Source organism: Phalangium opilio, unplaced genomic scaffold (genome assembly GCF_054372755.1).
Source record: "Phalangium opilio isolate 3A_F unplaced genomic scaffold, DU_Popi_V2 ptg000082l_1, whole genome shotgun sequence".
Classification (NCBI taxonomy): Eukaryota; Metazoa; Arthropoda; class Arachnida; order Opiliones; family Phalangiidae; genus Phalangium; species Phalangium opilio.
In genome coordinates, this window is record NW_028324189.1 from 15,028,553 (window position 1) to 15,045,032 (window position 16,480).

At 33.1% G+C, this 16,480-nt stretch overlaps 27 pseudogenes; all 27 read left to right on the forward strand.

Moving 5' to 3' along the window:
- The first annotated feature begins 7,661 nt into the window (after positions 1–7,661).
- Positions 7,662–7,780, forward strand: LOC149652177 (5S ribosomal RNA; annotated as a pseudogene).
- A 137-nt stretch (positions 7,781–7,917) lies between these two features.
- On the forward strand, positions 7,918–8,036 carry LOC149652178 (5S ribosomal RNA; annotated as a pseudogene).
- A 123-nt stretch (positions 8,037–8,159) lies between these two features.
- Positions 8,160–8,278, forward strand: LOC149652179 (5S ribosomal RNA; annotated as a pseudogene).
- A 360-nt stretch (positions 8,279–8,638) lies between these two features.
- LOC149652180 (5S ribosomal RNA) lies at positions 8,639–8,757 on the forward strand (annotated as a pseudogene).
- A 360-nt stretch (positions 8,758–9,117) lies between these two features.
- LOC149652181 (5S ribosomal RNA) lies at positions 9,118–9,236 on the forward strand (annotated as a pseudogene).
- A 136-nt stretch (positions 9,237–9,372) lies between these two features.
- LOC149652182 (5S ribosomal RNA) lies at positions 9,373–9,491 on the forward strand (annotated as a pseudogene).
- Positions 9,492–9,613: 122 nt separating this feature from the next.
- LOC149652183 (5S ribosomal RNA) lies at positions 9,614–9,732 on the forward strand (annotated as a pseudogene).
- A 364-nt stretch (positions 9,733–10,096) lies between these two features.
- LOC149652184 (5S ribosomal RNA) lies at positions 10,097–10,215 on the forward strand (annotated as a pseudogene).
- Positions 10,216–10,352: 137 nt separating this feature from the next.
- On the forward strand, positions 10,353–10,471 carry LOC149652185 (5S ribosomal RNA; annotated as a pseudogene).
- A 123-nt stretch (positions 10,472–10,594) lies between these two features.
- LOC149652186 (5S ribosomal RNA) lies at positions 10,595–10,713 on the forward strand (annotated as a pseudogene).
- Positions 10,714–11,076: 363 nt separating this feature from the next.
- On the forward strand, positions 11,077–11,195 carry LOC149652187 (5S ribosomal RNA; annotated as a pseudogene).
- A 136-nt stretch (positions 11,196–11,331) lies between these two features.
- Positions 11,332–11,450, forward strand: LOC149652188 (5S ribosomal RNA; annotated as a pseudogene).
- A 122-nt stretch (positions 11,451–11,572) lies between these two features.
- Positions 11,573–11,691, forward strand: LOC149652189 (5S ribosomal RNA; annotated as a pseudogene).
- A 364-nt stretch (positions 11,692–12,055) lies between these two features.
- On the forward strand, positions 12,056–12,174 carry LOC149652190 (5S ribosomal RNA; annotated as a pseudogene).
- Positions 12,175–12,311: 137 nt separating this feature from the next.
- LOC149652191 (5S ribosomal RNA) lies at positions 12,312–12,430 on the forward strand (annotated as a pseudogene).
- Positions 12,431–12,553: 123 nt separating this feature from the next.
- On the forward strand, positions 12,554–12,672 carry LOC149652192 (5S ribosomal RNA; annotated as a pseudogene).
- Positions 12,673–13,035: 363 nt separating this feature from the next.
- LOC149652193 (5S ribosomal RNA) lies at positions 13,036–13,154 on the forward strand (annotated as a pseudogene).
- A 137-nt stretch (positions 13,155–13,291) lies between these two features.
- LOC149652194 (5S ribosomal RNA) lies at positions 13,292–13,394 on the forward strand (annotated as a pseudogene).
- A 123-nt stretch (positions 13,395–13,517) lies between these two features.
- LOC149652195 (5S ribosomal RNA) lies at positions 13,518–13,636 on the forward strand (annotated as a pseudogene).
- Positions 13,637–13,773: 137 nt separating this feature from the next.
- On the forward strand, positions 13,774–13,892 carry LOC149652196 (5S ribosomal RNA; annotated as a pseudogene).
- Positions 13,893–14,489: 597 nt separating this feature from the next.
- Positions 14,490–14,608, forward strand: LOC149652197 (5S ribosomal RNA; annotated as a pseudogene).
- Positions 14,609–14,745: 137 nt separating this feature from the next.
- Positions 14,746–14,864, forward strand: LOC149652198 (5S ribosomal RNA; annotated as a pseudogene).
- A 138-nt stretch (positions 14,865–15,002) lies between these two features.
- LOC149652199 (5S ribosomal RNA) lies at positions 15,003–15,121 on the forward strand (annotated as a pseudogene).
- A 138-nt stretch (positions 15,122–15,259) lies between these two features.
- On the forward strand, positions 15,260–15,362 carry LOC149652200 (5S ribosomal RNA; annotated as a pseudogene).
- Positions 15,363–15,485: 123 nt separating this feature from the next.
- LOC149652201 (5S ribosomal RNA) lies at positions 15,486–15,604 on the forward strand (annotated as a pseudogene).
- A 362-nt stretch (positions 15,605–15,966) lies between these two features.
- LOC149652202 (5S ribosomal RNA) lies at positions 15,967–16,085 on the forward strand (annotated as a pseudogene).
- Positions 16,086–16,222: 137 nt separating this feature from the next.
- Positions 16,223–16,341, forward strand: LOC149652203 (5S ribosomal RNA; annotated as a pseudogene).
- Positions 16,342–16,480: the final 139 nt, after the last annotated feature.

Sequence of the window (16,480 nt, forward strand, 5' to 3'; positions counted from 1 at the left end):
TTTAATTCAAGCAAATGTAACGATATTCAATCAAAAAACTGTTAAAATTAAATTTTTCAATAAGAAATCGTTGTCACGGATTTTGTATCTTGAAGAAAAAAAACCTGCGATTTTTTCGGTACTTTTTTGAATGAATTTTTTTCTGGAGAAATTTTTGACCGAATTCAGCTTAATTCCCTATAAAACACTCATTAAAAGTGATTTCATCTCGATTGAACAATAATTAAAAATGTACCTCGATTTTTAATAACATTTTAAAAATCGACGTTTCACGGCCAAAGAAGCATATTTTGAGTATTTCTTCACTATTTTCAAAAATAACCACTGAAACCATTATTTTTATACTTTTTGCTTTAATTCAAGCAAATGTAACGATATTCATTCAACAAACTGTTAAAATTCAATTTTAAATAAGAAATCGTTGTCACGGATTTTGTATCTTGAAGAAAAAAACATGGGATTTTTTCGGTACACTTTTGAATGCATTTTTTTCTGGAGAAATTTTTGACCGAATTCAGCTTAATTCCCTATAAAACACTCAATAAAAGTGATTTCATCTCGATTGAACAATAAATAAAAATGTACCTCGATTTTTAATAACATTTTCAAAATCGACGTAACTCGGCCAAAGAAAAACATTTTGAGTATTTGTTCACTGTTTTCAAATATAACCACTGAAACCATTATTTTTGTAATTTTTGCGTTAATTCAAGCAAATGTAACGATATTCATTCAACAAACTGTTAAAATTCAATTTTAAATAAGAAATCGTTGTCACGGATTTTGTATCTTGAAGAAAAAAAACATGCGATTTTTTCGGTACACTTTTGAATGCATTTTTTTCTGGAGAAATGTTTGACCGAATTCAGCTTAATTCCCTATAAAACACTCATTGAAAGTGATTTCATCTCGATTGAACAATAATTAAAAACTTACCTCGATTTTTAATAACATTTTCAAAATCGACGTTTCACGGCCAAAGAAGCTTACTTTGACTATTTCTTCACTATTTTCAAATATGTTCACTGAAACCATTATTTTTATACTTTTTGCTTTAATTCAAGCAAATGTAACGATATTCAATCAAAAAACTGTTAAAATTAAATTTTTCAATAAGAAATCGTTGTCACGGATTTTGTATCTTGAAGAAGAAAAACATGCGATTTTTTCGGTACTTTTTTGAATGCATTTTTTTCAGGAGAAATTTTTGACCGAATTCAGCTTAATTCCCTATAAAACACTCATTAAATGTAATTTCATCTCGATTGAACAATAAATAAAAATGTACCTCGATTTTTAATAACATTTTCAAAATCGACGTTTCACGGCCAAAGAAGCATATTTTGAGTATTTCTTCACTATTTTCAAAAATTACCACTGAAACCATTATTTTTATACTTTTTGCTTTAATTCAAGCAAATGTAACGATATTCATTCAAAAAACTGTTAAAATTCAATTTTTCAATAAGAAATCGTATTCACGGATTTTGTGTCATGAAGAAGAAAAACCTGCGATTTTTTCGGTACTTTTTTGAATGAATTTTTTTCTGGAGAAATTTTTGACCGAATTCAGCTTAATTCCCTATAAAACACTCATTAAAAGTGATTTCATCTCGATTGAACAATAATTAAAAATGTACCTCGATTTTTAATAACATTTTAAAAATCGACGTTTCACCGCCAACGAAGCATATTTTGAGTATTTCTTCACTATTTTCAAAAATAACCACTGAAACCATTATTTTTATACTTTTTGCTTTAATTGAAGCAAATGTAACGATATTCATTCAACAAACTGTTAAAATTCAATTTTAAATAAGAAATCGTTGTCACGGATTTTGTATCTTGAAGAAAAAAAACATGCGATTTTTTCGGTACTTTTTTGAATGCATTTTTTTCTGGAGAAATTTTTGACCGAATTCAGCTTAATTCCCTATAAAACACTCAATAAAAGTGATTTCATCTCGATTGAACAATAATTAAAAATTTACCTCGATTTTTAATAACATTTTCAAAATCGACGTTTCACGGCCAAAGAAGCTTACTTTGACTATTTCTTCACTATTTTCAAATATGTTCACTGAAACCATTATTTTTATACTTTTTGCTTTAATTCAAGCAAATGAAACGATATTCAATCAAAAAACTGTTAAAATTAAATTTTTCAATAAGAAATCGTTGTCACGGATTTTGTATCTTGAAGAAGAAAAACATGCGATTTTTTCGGTACTTTTTTGAATGCATTTTTTTCAGGAGAAATTTTTTACCGAATTCAGCTTAATTCCCTATAAAACACTCATTGAAAGTGATTTCATCTCGATTGAACAATAATTAAAAATTTACCTCGATTTTTAATAACATTTTCAAAATCGACGTTTCACGGCCAAAGAAGCTTACTTTGACTATTTCTTCACTATTTTCAAATATGTTCACTGAAACCATTATTTTTATACTTTTTGCTTTAATTCAAGCAAATGTAACGATATTCAATCAAAAAACTGTTAAAATTAAATTTTTCAATAAAAAATCGTTGTCACGGATTTTGTATCTTGAAGAAAAAAAACCTGCGATTTTTTCGGTACTTTTTTGAATGAATTTTTTTCTGGAGAAATTTTTGACCGAATTCAGCTTAATTCCCTATAAAACACTCATTAAAAGTGATTTCATCTCGATTGAACAATAATTAAAAATGTACCTCGATTTTTAATAACATTTTAAAAATCGACGTTCACCGCCAACGAAGCATATTTTGAGTATTTCTTCACTATTTTCAAAAATAACCACTGAAACCATTATTTTTATACTTTTTGCTTTAATTGAAGCAAATGTAACGATATTCATTCAACAAACTGTTAAAATTCAATTTTAAATAAGAAATCGTTGTCACGGATTTTGTATCTTGAAGAAATAAAACATGCGATTTTTTCGGTACACTTTTGAATGCATTTTTTTCTGGAGAAATTTTTGACCGAATTCAGCTTAATTCCCTATAAAACACTCAATAAAAGTGATTTCATCTCGATTGAACAATAAATAAAAATGTACCTCGATTTTTAATAACATTTTCAAAATCGACGTAACTCGGCCAAAGAAAAACATTTTGAGTATTTGTTCACTGTTTTCAAATATAACCACTGAAACCATTATTTTTGTAATTTTTGCGTTAATTCAAGCAAATGTAACGATATTCATTCAACAAACTGTTAAAATTCAATTTTAAATAAGAAATCGTTGTCACGGATTTTGTATCTTGAAGAAAAAAAACATGCGATTTTTTCGGTACACTTTTGAATGCATTTTTTTCTGGAGAAATGTTTGAGCGAATTCAGCTTAATTCCCTATAAAACACTCATTGAAAGTGATTTCATCTCGATTGAACAATAATTAAAAATTTACCTCGATTTTTAATAACATTTTCAAAATCGACGTTTCACGGCCAAAGAAGCATACTTTGAGTATTTCTTCACTATTTTCAAATATATTCATTGAAACCATTATTTTTATACTTTTTGCTTTAATTCAAGCAATGTAACGATATTCATTCAAAAAACTGTTAAAATTCAATTTTCAATAAGATATGGTATTCACGGATTTTGTGTCTTGAAGAAGAAAAACCTGTGATTTTTTCGGTACTTTTTTGAATGAATTTTTTTCTGGAGAAATTTTTGACCGAATTCAGCTTAGTTTCCTATAAAACACTCATTGAAAGTGATTTCATCTCGATTGAACAATAATTAAAAATTTACCTCGATTTTTAATAACATTTTCAAAATCGACGTTTCACGGCCAAAGAAGCATACTTTGAGTATTTCTTCACTATTTTCAAATATGTTCACTGAAAGCATTAGTTTTATACTTTTTGCTTTAATTCAAGCAAATGTAACGATATTCAATCAAAAAACTGTTAAAATTAAATTTTTCAATAAGAAATCGTTGTCACGGATTTTGTATCTTGAAGAAGAAAAACATGCGATTTTTCGGTACTTTTTTGAATGCATTTTTTTCAGGAGAAATTTTTGACCGAATTCAGCTTAATTCCCTATAAAACACTCATAAAAAGTGATTTCATCTCGATTGAACAATAATTAAAAATGTACCTCGATTTTTAATAACATTTTCAATATCGACGTTTCACGGCCAAAGAAGCTTACTTTGACTATTTCTTCACTATTTTCAAATATGTTCACTGAAACCATTATTTTTATACTTTTTGCTTTAATTCAAGCAAATGTAACGATATTCAATCAAAAAACTGTTAAAATTAAATTTTTCAATAAGAAATCGTTGTCACGGATTTTGTATCTTGAAGAAGAAAAACATGCGATTTTTTCGGTACTTTTTTGAATGCATTTTTTTCAGGAGAAATTTTTGACCGAATTCAGCTTAATTCCCTATAAAAAACTCATTAAAAGTGATTTCATCTCGATTGAACAATAAATATAAATGTACCTCGATTTTTAATAACATTTTCAAAATCGACGTTTCACGACCAAAGAAGCATATTTTGAGTATTTCTTCACTATTTTCAAAAATAACCACTGAAACCATTATTTTTATACTTTTTGCTTTAATTCAAGAAAATGAAACGATATTCATTCAACAAACTGTTAAAATTCAATTTTAAATAAGAAATCGTTGTCACGGATTTTGTATCTTGAAGAAAAAAAACATGCGATTTTTTCGGTACACTTTTGAGTGCATTTTTTCTGGAGAAATTTTTGACCGAATTCAGCTTAATTCCCTATAAAACACTCAATAAAAGTGATTTCATCTCGATTGAACAATAAATAAAAATGTACCTCGATTTTTAATAACATTTTCAAAATCGACGTAACTCGGCCTAAGAAAAACATTTTGAGTATTTGTTCACTGTTTTCAAATATAACCACTGAAACCATTATTTTTGTAATTTTTGCGTTAATTCAAGCAAATGTAACGATATTCATTCAACAAACTGTTAAAATTCAATTTTAAATAAGAAATCGTTGTCACGGATTTTGTATCTTGAAGAAGAAAAACATGCGATTTTTTCGGTACTTTTTTGAATGCATTTTTTTCTGGAGAAATGTTTGACCGAATTCAGCTTCATTGCCTATAAAACACTCATTGAAAGTGATTTCATCTCGATTGAACAATAATTAAAAATTTACCTCGATTTTTAATAACATTTTCAAAATCGACGTTTCACGGCCAAAGAAGCATACTTTGAGTATTTCTTCACTATTTTCAAATATATTCATTGAAACCATTATTTTTATACTTTTTGCTTTAATTCAAGCAATGTAACGATATTCATTCAAAAAACTGTTAAAATTCAATTTTCAATAAGATATGGTATTCACGGATTTTGTGTCTTGAAGAAAAACCTGTGATTTTTTCGGTACTTTTTTGAATGAATTTTTTTCTGGAGAAATTTTTGACCGAATTCAGCTTAATTTCCTATAAAACACTCACTGAAAGTGATTTCATCTCGATTGAACAATAATTAAAAATTTACCTCGATTTTTAATAACATTTTCAAAATCGACGTTTCACGGCCAAAGAAGCATACTTTGAGTATTTCTTCACTATTTTCAAATATGTTCACTGAAAGCATTAGTTTTATACTTTTTGCTTTAATTCAAGCAAATGTAACGATATTCAATCAAAAAACTGTTAAAATTAAATTTTTCAATAAGAAATCGTTGTCACGGATTTTGTATCTTGAAGAAGAAAAACATGCGATTTTTCGGTACTTTTTTGAATGCATTTTTTTCAGGAGAAATTTTTGACCGAATTCAGCTTAATTCCCTATAAAACACTCATTAAAAGTGATTTCATCTCGATTGAACAATAAATAAAAATTTACCTCGATTTTTAATAACATTTTCAAAATCGACGTTTCACGGCCAAAGAAGCATATTTTGAGTATTTCTTCACTATTTTCAAATATAACCACTGAAACCATTATTTTTATACTTTTTGCTTTAATTCAAGCAAATGTAACGATATTCATTCAAAAAACTGTTAAAATTCAATTTTTCAATAAGAAATCGTTGTCACGGATTTTGTATCTTGAAGAAGAATAACATGCGATTTTTTTCGGTACTTTTTTGAATGCATTTTTTTCTGGAGAAATTTTTGACCGAATTCAGCTTAATTCCCTATAAAACACTCATTGAAAGTGATTTCATCTCGATTGAACAATAATTAAAAATTTACCTCGATTTTTAATAACATTTTCAAAATCGACGTTTCACGGCCAAAGAAGCATACTTTGAGTATTTCTACACTATTTTCAAATATGTTCACTGAAAGCATTATTTTTATACTTTTTGCTTTAATTCAAGCAAATGTAACTATATTCAATCAAAAAACTGTTAAAATTAAATTTTTCAATAAGAAATCGTTGTCACGGATTTTGTATCTTGAAGAAGAAAAACATGCGATTTTTTCGGTACTTTTTTGAATGCATTTTTTTCAGGAGAAATTTTTGACCGAATTCAGCTTAATTCCCTATAAAACACTCATTAAAAGTGATTTCATCTCGATTGAACAATAAATAAAAATGTACCTCGATTTTAATAACATTTTCAAAATCGACGATTCACGGCCAAAGAAGCATATTTTGAGTATTTCTTCACTATTTTCAAAAATAACCACTGAAACCATTATTTTTATACTTTTTGCTTTAATTCAAGCAAATGTAACGATATTCAATCAAAAAACTGTTAAAATTAAATTTTTCAATAACAAATCGTTGTCACGGATTTTGTATCTTGAAGAAGAAAAACATGCGATTTTTTCGGTACTTTTTTGAATGCATTTTTTTCAGGAGAAATTTTTGACCGAATTCAGCTTAATTCCCTATAAAACACTCATTAAAAGTGATTTCATCTCGATTGAACAATAAATAAAAATGTAACTCGATTTTTAATAACATTTTCAAAATCGACGTTTCACGGCCAAAGAAGCATATTTTGAGTATTTCTTCACTATTTTCAAATATAACCACTGTAACCATTATTTTTATACTTTTTGCATTAATTCAAGCAATGTAACGATATTCATTCAAAAAACTGTTAAAATTCAATTTTCAATAAGAAATCGTTGTCACGGATATTGTATCTTGAAGAAAAAAACATGCGATTTTTTCGGTACACTTTAGAATGCATTTTTTTGGAGAAATGTTTGACCGAATTCAGCTTAATTCCCTATAAAACACTCTTTGAAAGTGATTTCATCTTGATTGAACAATAATTAAAAATTTACCTCGATTTTAAATAACATTTTCAAAATCGACGTTTCACGGCCAAAGAAGCATACTTTGAGTATTTCTTCACTATTTTCAAATATGTTCACTGAAACCATTATTTTTATACTTTTTGCTTTAATTCAAGCAATGTAACGATATTCATTCAAAAAACTGTTAAAATTCAATTTTCAGTAAGAAATCGTATTCACGGATTTTGTGTCTTGAAGAAGAAAAACCTGCGATTTTTTCGGTACTTTTTTGAATGAATTTTTTTCTGGAGAAATTTTTGACCGAATTCAGCTTAATTCCCTATAAAACACTCATTGAAAGTGATTTCATCTCGATTGAACAATAAATTGTTTTATATATATATATTGTTTTATAAAGATGAAAGTTAATTAAATTAAAATTATTAACTAGCACTCTCGGCAACGGCCATATCACGCTGAATACACCGGTTCTCGTCCGATAACTGAAGTTAAGCAGCGTCGAGCGCAGTCACTACTTGGGAGGGAGACCACTTAGGAACATTGCGTGCCGTTGGCTTTTTCACTTTTTTTTCCTCTTTTAAATTTTAATAGATATGAAAAAAGCAAACATGTTTTCATTTTGTTATTGTTTTAAAATGATGAAGGTTAATTTGTCTCACTTAATTTAAATTCGAATTATTAACTAGCACTCTCGGCAACGACCATATCACGCTGAATACAGTGGTTCTCGTCCGATCACCGAAGTTAAGCAGCGTCGAGCGCAGTCAGTACTTGGGATGGAGACCACTTAAGAACACAGCGTGCCGTTGGCTTTTTCACTTTTTTTTCCTCTTTTAAATTTTAATAGATATGAAAAAAGCAAACATATCTTCTTTTTTGTTATTGTTTTATAAAGATGAAAGTTAATTAAATTCAAATTATTAACTAGCACTCTCGGCAACGGCCATATCAAGCTGAATACACCGGTTCTCGTCCGATCACCGAAGTTAAACAGCGTTTAGCGCAGTCAGTACTTGGGAGGGCGACCACTTAGGAACACTGTGTGCCGTTGGCTTTTTCACTTTTGTTTCCTCTTTTAAATTCCACCCGATATGAAAAAAGCAAACATATCTTCTTTTTGTTATTGTTTTATAAAGATGAAGGTTAATTTGTCTAACTTAATTTAAATTCGAATTTTTAACTAGCACTCTCGGCAACGGCCATATCACGCTGAGAACACCGGTTCTCGTCCGATCGCCGACGTTAGCAGCGTCGAGCGCAGTCAGTACTTGGGAATACTGCGTGCCGTTGGTTTTTCACTTTTGTTTCCTCTTTTAAATTCTACCCGATTTGAAAAAAGCACACATATCTTCTTTTTGTTATTGTTTTATAAAGATGAAAGTTAATTAAATTCAAATTATTAACTAGCACTCTCGGCAAAGGCCATATCACGCTGAATACACCGGTTTTCGTCCGAAAACCGAAGTTAAGCAGCGTCGAGCGCAGTCACTACTTGGGAGGGAGACCACTTAGGTACACTGCGTGCCGTTGGCTTTTTCACTTTTTTTCCTCTTTTAAATTCCAATAGATTTGAAAAAAGCAAACATATTTTCTTTTTGTTATTGTTTTAAAAAGATGAAGGTTAATTTGTCTCACTTAATTTAAGTTCGAATTATTATCTAGCACTCTCGGCAACGGCCATATCACGCTGAGAACACCGGTTCTCGTCCGATCGCCGACGTTAGCAGCGTCGAGCGCAGTCAGTACTTGGGAATACTGCGTGCCGTTGGCTTTTTCACTTTTGTTTCCTCTTTTAAATTCCACCCGATATGAAAAAAGCAAACATATCTTCTTTTTGTTATTGTTTTATAAAGATGAAAGTTGATTTAGTTCAAATTATTAACTAGCACTCTCGGCAACGGCCATAACACGCTGAATACACCGGTTCTCGTCCGATCACCGAAGTTAAGCAGCGTCGAGCACAGTCAGTACTTGGGAGGGAGACCACTTAGGAACACTGCGTGCGGTTGGGTTTTTCACTTTTTTTCCTCTTTTAAATTTTAATAGATATGAAAAAAGCAAACATGTTTTCATTTTGTTATTGTTTTAAAATGATGAAGGTTAATTTGTCTCACTTAATTTAAATTCGAATTATTAACTAGCACTCTCGGCAACGACCATATCACGCTGAATACAGCGGTTCTCGTCCGATCACCGAAGTTAAGCAGCGTCGAGCGCAGTCAGTACTTGGGAGTTAGACCACTTAGGAACACTGCGTGCCGATGGCTTTTTCACTTTTTTTCCTCTTTTAAATTTTAATAGATATGAAAAAAGCAAACATATCTTCTTTTTTGTTATTGTTTTATAAAGATGAAAGTTAATTAAATTCAAATTATTAACTAGCACTCTCGGCAACGGCCATATCAAGCTGAATACACCGGTTCTCGTCCGATCACCGAAGTTAAACAGCGTTTAGCGCAGTCAGTACTTGGGAGGGCGACCACTTAGGAACACTGTGTGCCGTTAGCTTTTTCACTTTTTTTTTTTCCTCTTTTAAATTCCAATAGATATGAAAAAAGCAAACATATTTTCTTTTTGTTATTGTTTTAAAAAGATGAAGGTTAATTTGTCTCACTTAATTTAAATTCGAATTATTATCTAGCACTCTCGGCAACGGCCATATCACGCTGAGAACAACGGTTCTCGTCCGATCGCCGACGTTAGCAGCGTCGAGCGCAGTCGGTCCTTGGGAATACTGCGTGCCGTTGGCTTTTTCACTTTTGTTTCCTCTTTTAAATTCCACCCGATATGAAAAAAGCAAACATATCTTCTTTTTGTTATTGTTTTATAAAGATGAAAGTTAATTAAATTAAAATTATTAACCAGCACTCTCGGCAACGGCCATATCACGCTGAATACACCGGTTCTCGTCCGATAACCGATGTTAAGCAGCGTCGAGCGCAGTCACTACTTGGGAGGGAGTCCACTTAGGAACACTGCGTGCCGTTGGCTTTTTCACTTTTTTTTCCTCTTTTAAATTTTAATAGATATGAAAAAAGCAAACATGTTTTCATTTTGTTATTGTTTTAAAATGATGAAGGTTAATTTGTCTCACTTAATTTAAATTCGAATTATTAACTAGCACTCTCGGCAACGACCATATCACGCTGAATACAGCGGTTCTCGTCCGATCACCGAAGTTAAGCAGCGTCGAGCGCAGTCAGTACTTGGGATGGAGACCACTTAGGAACACTGCGTGCCGTTGGCTTTTTCACTTTTTTTTCCTCTTTTAAATTTTAATAGATATGAAAAAAGCAAACATATCTTCTTTTTTGTTATTGTTTTATAAAGATGAAAGTTAATTAAATTCAAATTATTAACTAGCACTCTCGGCAACGGCCATATCAAGCTGAATACACCGGTTCTCGTCCGATCACCGAAGTTAAACAGCGTTTAGCGCAGTCAGTACTTGGGAGGGCGACCACTTAGGAACACTGTGTGCCGTTAGCTTTTTCACTTTTTTTTTTCCTCTTTTAAATTCCAATAGATATGAAAAAAGCAAACATATTTTCTTTTTGTTATTGTTTTAAAAAGATGAAGGTTAATTTGTCTCACTTAATTTAAATTCGAATTATTATCTAGCACTCTCGGCAACGGCCATATCACGCTGAGAACAACGGTTCTCGTCCGATCGCCGACGTTAGCAGCGTCGAGCGCAGTCGGTCCTTGGGAATACTGCGTGCCGTTGGCTTTTTCACTTTTGTTTCCTCTTTTAAATTCCACCCGATATGAAAAAAGCAAACATATCTTCTTTTTGTTATTGTTTTATAAAGATGAAAGTTGATTTAGTTCAAATTATTAACTAGCACTCTCGGCAACGGCCATAACACGCTGAATACACCGGTTCTCGTCCGATCACCGAAGTTAAGCAGCGTCGAGCACAGTCAGTACTTGGGAGGGAGACCACTTAGGAACACTGCGTGCGGTTGGGTTTTTCACTTTTTTTCCTCTTTTAAATTTTAATAGATATGAAAAAAGCAAACATGTTTTCATTTTGTTATTGTTTTAAAATGATGAAGGTTAATTTGTCTCACTTAATTTAAATTCGAATTATTAACTAGCACTCTCGGCAACGACCATATCACGCTGAATACAGCGGTTCTCGTCCGATCACCGAAGTTAAGCAGCGTCGAGCGCAGTCAGTACTTGGGAGTTAGACCACTTAGGAACACTGCGTGCCGTTGGCTTTTTCACTTTTTTTCCTCTTTTAAATTTTAATAGATATGAAAAAAGCAAACATATCTTCTTTTTTGTTATTGTTTTATAAAGATGAAAGTTAATTAAATTCAAATTATTAACTAGCACTCTCGGCAACGGCCATATCAAGCTGAATACACCGGTTCTCGTCCGATCACCGAAGTTAAACAGCGTTTAGCGCAGTCAGTACTTGGGAGGGCGACCACTTAGGAACACTGTGTGCCGTTAGCTTTTTCACTTTTTTTTTTTCCTCTTTTAAATTCCAATAGATATGAAAAAAGCAAACATATTTTCTTTTTGTTATTGTTTTAAAAAGATGAAGGTTAATTTGTCTCACTTAATTTAAATTCGAATTATTATCTAGCACTCTCGGCAACGGCCATATCACGCTGAGAACAACGGTTCTCGTCCGATCGCCGACGTTAGCAGCGTCGAGCGCAGTCGGTCCTTGGGAATACTGCGTGCCGTTGGCTTTTTCACTTTTGTTTCCTCTTTTAAATTCCACCCGATATGAAAAAAGCAAACATATCTTCTTTTTGTTATTGTTTTATAAAGATGAAAGTTAATTAAATTAAAATTATTAACCAGCACTCTCGGCAACGGCCATATCACGCTGAATACACCGGTTCTCGTCCGATAACCGATGTTAAGCAGCGTCGAGCGCAGTCACTACTTGGGAGGGAGTCCACTTAGGAACACTGCGTGCCGTTGGCTTTTTCACTTTTTTTTCCTCTTTTAAATTTTAATAGATATGAAAAAAGCAAACATGTTTTCATTTTGTTATTGTTTTAAAATGATGAAGGTTAATTTGTCTCACTTAATTTAAATTCGAATTATTAACTAGCACTCTCGGCAACGACCATATCACGCTGAATACAGCGGTTCTCGTCCGATCACCGAAGTTAAGCAGCGTCGAGCGCAGTCAGTACTTGGGATGGAGACCACTTAGGAACACTGCGTGCCGTTGGCTTTTTCACTTTTTTTTCCTCTTTTAAATTTTAATAGATATGAAAAAAGCAAACATATCTTCTTTTTTGTTATTGTTTTATAAAGATGAAAGTTAATTAAATTCAAATTATTAACTAGCACTCTCGGCAACGGCCATATCAAGCTGAATACACCGGTTCTCGTCCGATCACCGAAGTTAAACAGCGTTTAGCGCAGTCAGTACTTGGGAGGGCGACCACTTAGGAACACTGTGTGCCGTTAGCTTTTTCACTTTTTTTTTTCCTCTTTTAAATTCCAATAGATATGAAAAAAGCAAACATATTTTCTTTTTGTTATTGTTTTAAAAAGATGAAGGTTAATTTGTCTCACTTAATTTAAATTCGAATTATTATCTAGCACTCTCGGCAACGGCCATATCACGCTGAGAACAACGGTTCTCGTCCGATCGCCGACGTTAGCAGCGTCGAGCGCAGTCGGTCCTTGGGAATACTGCGTGCCGTTGGCTTTTTCACTTTTGTTTCCTCTTTTAAATTCCACCCGATATGAAAAAAGCAAACATATCTTCTTTTTGTTATTGTTTTATAAAGATGAAAGTTAATTAAATTAAAATTATTAACCAGCACTCTCGGCAACGGCCATATCACGCTGAATACACCGGTTCTCGTCCGATAACCGATGTTAAGCAGCGTCGAGCGCAGTCACTACTTGGGAGGGAGACCACTTAGGAACACTGCGTGCCGTTGGCTTTTTCACTTTTTTTTCCTCTTTTAAATTTTAATAGATATGAAAAAAGCAAACATGTTTTCATTTTGTTATTGTTTTAAAATGATGAAGGTTAATTTGTCTCACTTAATTTAAATTCGAATTATTAACTAGCACTCTCGGCAACGGCCATATCACGCTGAAAACACCGGTTCTCGTCCGATCACCGAAGTTAAGCAGCGTCGAGCGCATACAGTACTTGGGAATACTGCGTGCCGTTGGCTTTTTCACTTTTGTTTCCTCTTTCAAATTCCACCAGATATGAAAAAAAGCAAACATATCTTCTTTCTGTTATTGTTTTATAAAGATGAAAGTTAATTAAATTAAAATTATTAACCAGCACTCTCGGCAACGGCCATATCACGCTGAATACACCGGTTCTCGTCCGATAACCGATGTTAAGCAGCGTCGAGCGCAGTCACTACTTGGGAGGGAGACCACTTAGGAACACTGCGTGCCGTTGGCTTTTTCACTTTTTTTTCCTCTTTTAAATTTTAATAGATATGAAAAAAGCAAACATGTTTTCATTTTGTTATTGTTTTAAAATGATGAAGGTTAATTTGTCTCACTTAATTTAAATTCGAATTATTAACTAGCACTCTCGGCAACGACCATATCACGCTGAATACAGCGGTTCTCGTCCGATCACCGAAGTTAAGCAGCGTCGAGCGCAGTCAGTACTTGGGAGTTAGACCACTTAGGAACACTGCGTGCCGTTGGCTTTTTCACTTTTTTTTCCTCTTTTAAATTTTAATAGATATGAAAAAAGCAAACATGTTTTTTTGTTATTGTTTTAAAATGATGAAGGTTAATTTGTCTCACTTAATTTAAATTCGAATTATTAACTAGCACTCTCGGCAACGGCCATATCACGCTGAGAACACCGGTTCTCGTCCGATCGCCGACGTTAGCAGCGTCGAGCGCAGTCAGTACTTGGGAATACTGCGTGCCGTTGGCTTTTTCACTTTTGTTTCCTCTTTTAAATTCCACCCGATATGAAAAAAGCAAACATATTTTCTTTTTGTTAATGTTTTATAAAGATGAAGGTTAATTTGTCTCACTTAATTTAAATTCGAATTATTATCTAGCACTCTCGGCAACGGCCATATCACGCTGAGAACAACGGTTCTCGTCCGATCGCCGACGTTAGCAGCGTCGAGCGCAGTCGGTCCTTGGGAATACTGCGTGCCGTTGGCTTTTTCACTTTTAGTTCCTCTTTTAAATTCCACCCGATATGAAAAAAGCAAACATATCTTCTTTTTGTTATTGTTTTATAAAGATGAAAGTTAATTAAATTAAAATTATTAACCAGCACTCTCGGCAACGGCCATATCACGCTGAATACACCGGTTCTCGTCCGATAACCGATGTTAAGCAGCGTCGAGCGCAGTCACTACTTGGGAGGGAGACCACTTAGGAACACTGCGTGCCGTTGGCTTTTTCACTTTTTTTTCCTCTTTTAAATTTTAATAGATATGAAAAAAGCAAACATGTTTTCATTTTGTTATTGTTTTAAAATGATGAAGGTTAATTTGTCTCACTTAATTTAAATTCGAATTATTAACTAGCACTCTCGGCAACGACCATATCACGCTGAATACAGCGGTTCTCGTCCGATCACCGAAGTTAAGCAGCGTCGAGCGCAGTCAGTACTTGGGAGGGAGACCACTTAGGAACACTGCGTGCCGTTGGCTTTTTCGATTTTTTTTTCCTCTTTTAAATTTTAATAGATATGAAAAAAGCAAACATGTTTTCATTTTGTTATTGTTTTAAAATGATGAAGGTTAATTTGTCTCACTTAATTTAAATTCGAATTATTAACTAGCACTCTCGGCAACGACCATATCACGCTGAATACAGCGGTTCTCGTCCGATCACCGAAGTTAAGCAGCGTCGAGCGCAGTCAGTACTTGGGATGGAGACCACTTAGGAACACTGCGTGCCGTTGGCTTTTTCACTTTTTTTTTCCTCTTTTAAATTTTAATAGATATGAAAAAAGCAAACATGTTTTCATTTTGTTATTGTTTTAAAATTATGAAGGTTAATTTGTCTCACTTAATTTAAATTCGAATTATTAACTAGCACTCTCGGCAACGGCCATATCACGCTGAAAACACCGGTTCTCGTCCGATCACCGAAGTTAAGCAGCGTCGAGCGCATACAGTACTTGGGTATACTGCGTGCCGTTGGCTTTTTCACTTTTGTTTCCTCTTTCAAATTCCACCAGATATGAAAAAAAGCAAACATATCTTCTTTCTGTTATTGTTTTATAAATATGAAAGTTAATTTAAATCAAATTATTAACTAGCACTATCGGCAACGGCCATAACACGCTGAATACACCGGTTCTCGTACGATAACCGAAGTTAAGCAGCGTCGTGCGCAGTCAGTATTTGGGAGGGCGACCACTTAGGAACACTGCGTGCCGTTAGCTTTTTCACATTTTTTTTCCTCTTTTAAATTCCAACAGATATGAAAAAAGCAAACATATTTTCTTTTTGTTATTGTTTTAAAAAGATGAAGGTTAATTTGTCTCACTTAATTTAAATTCGAATTATTATCTAGCACTCTCGGCAACGGCCATATCACGCTGAGAACAACGGTTCTCGTCCGATCGCCGACGTTAGCAGCGTCGAGCGCAGTCGGTCCTTGGGAATACTGCGTGCCGTTGGCTTTTTCACTTTTGTTTCCTCTTTTAAATTCCACCCGATATGAAAAAAGCAAACATATCTTCTTTTTGTTATTGTTTTATAAAGATGAAAGTTAATTAAATTAAAATTATTAACCAGCACTCTCGGCAACGGCCATATCATGCTGAATACACCGGTTCTCGTCCGATAACCGATGTTAAGCAGCGTCGAGCGCAGTCAGTACTTGGGAGGGAGACCACTTAGGAACACTGCGTGCCGTTTGCTTTTTCACTTTTTTTTCCTCTTTTAAATTTTAATAGATATGAAAAAAGCAAACATGTTTTCATTTTGTTATTGTTTTAAAATGATGAAGGTTAATTTGTCTCACTTAATTTAAATTCGAATTATTAACTAGCACTCTCGGCAACGACCATATCACGCTGAATACAGCGGTTCTCGTCCGATCACCGAAGTTAAGCAGCGTCGAGCGCAGTCAGTACTTGGGATGGAGACCACTTAGGAACACTGCGTGCCGTTGGCTTTTTCACTTTTTTTCCTCTTTTAAATTTTAATAGATATGAAAAAAGCAAACATGTTTTTTTGTTATTGTTTTAAAATGATGAAGGTTAATTTGTCTCACTTAATTTAAATTCGAATTATTAACTAGCACTCTCGGCAAC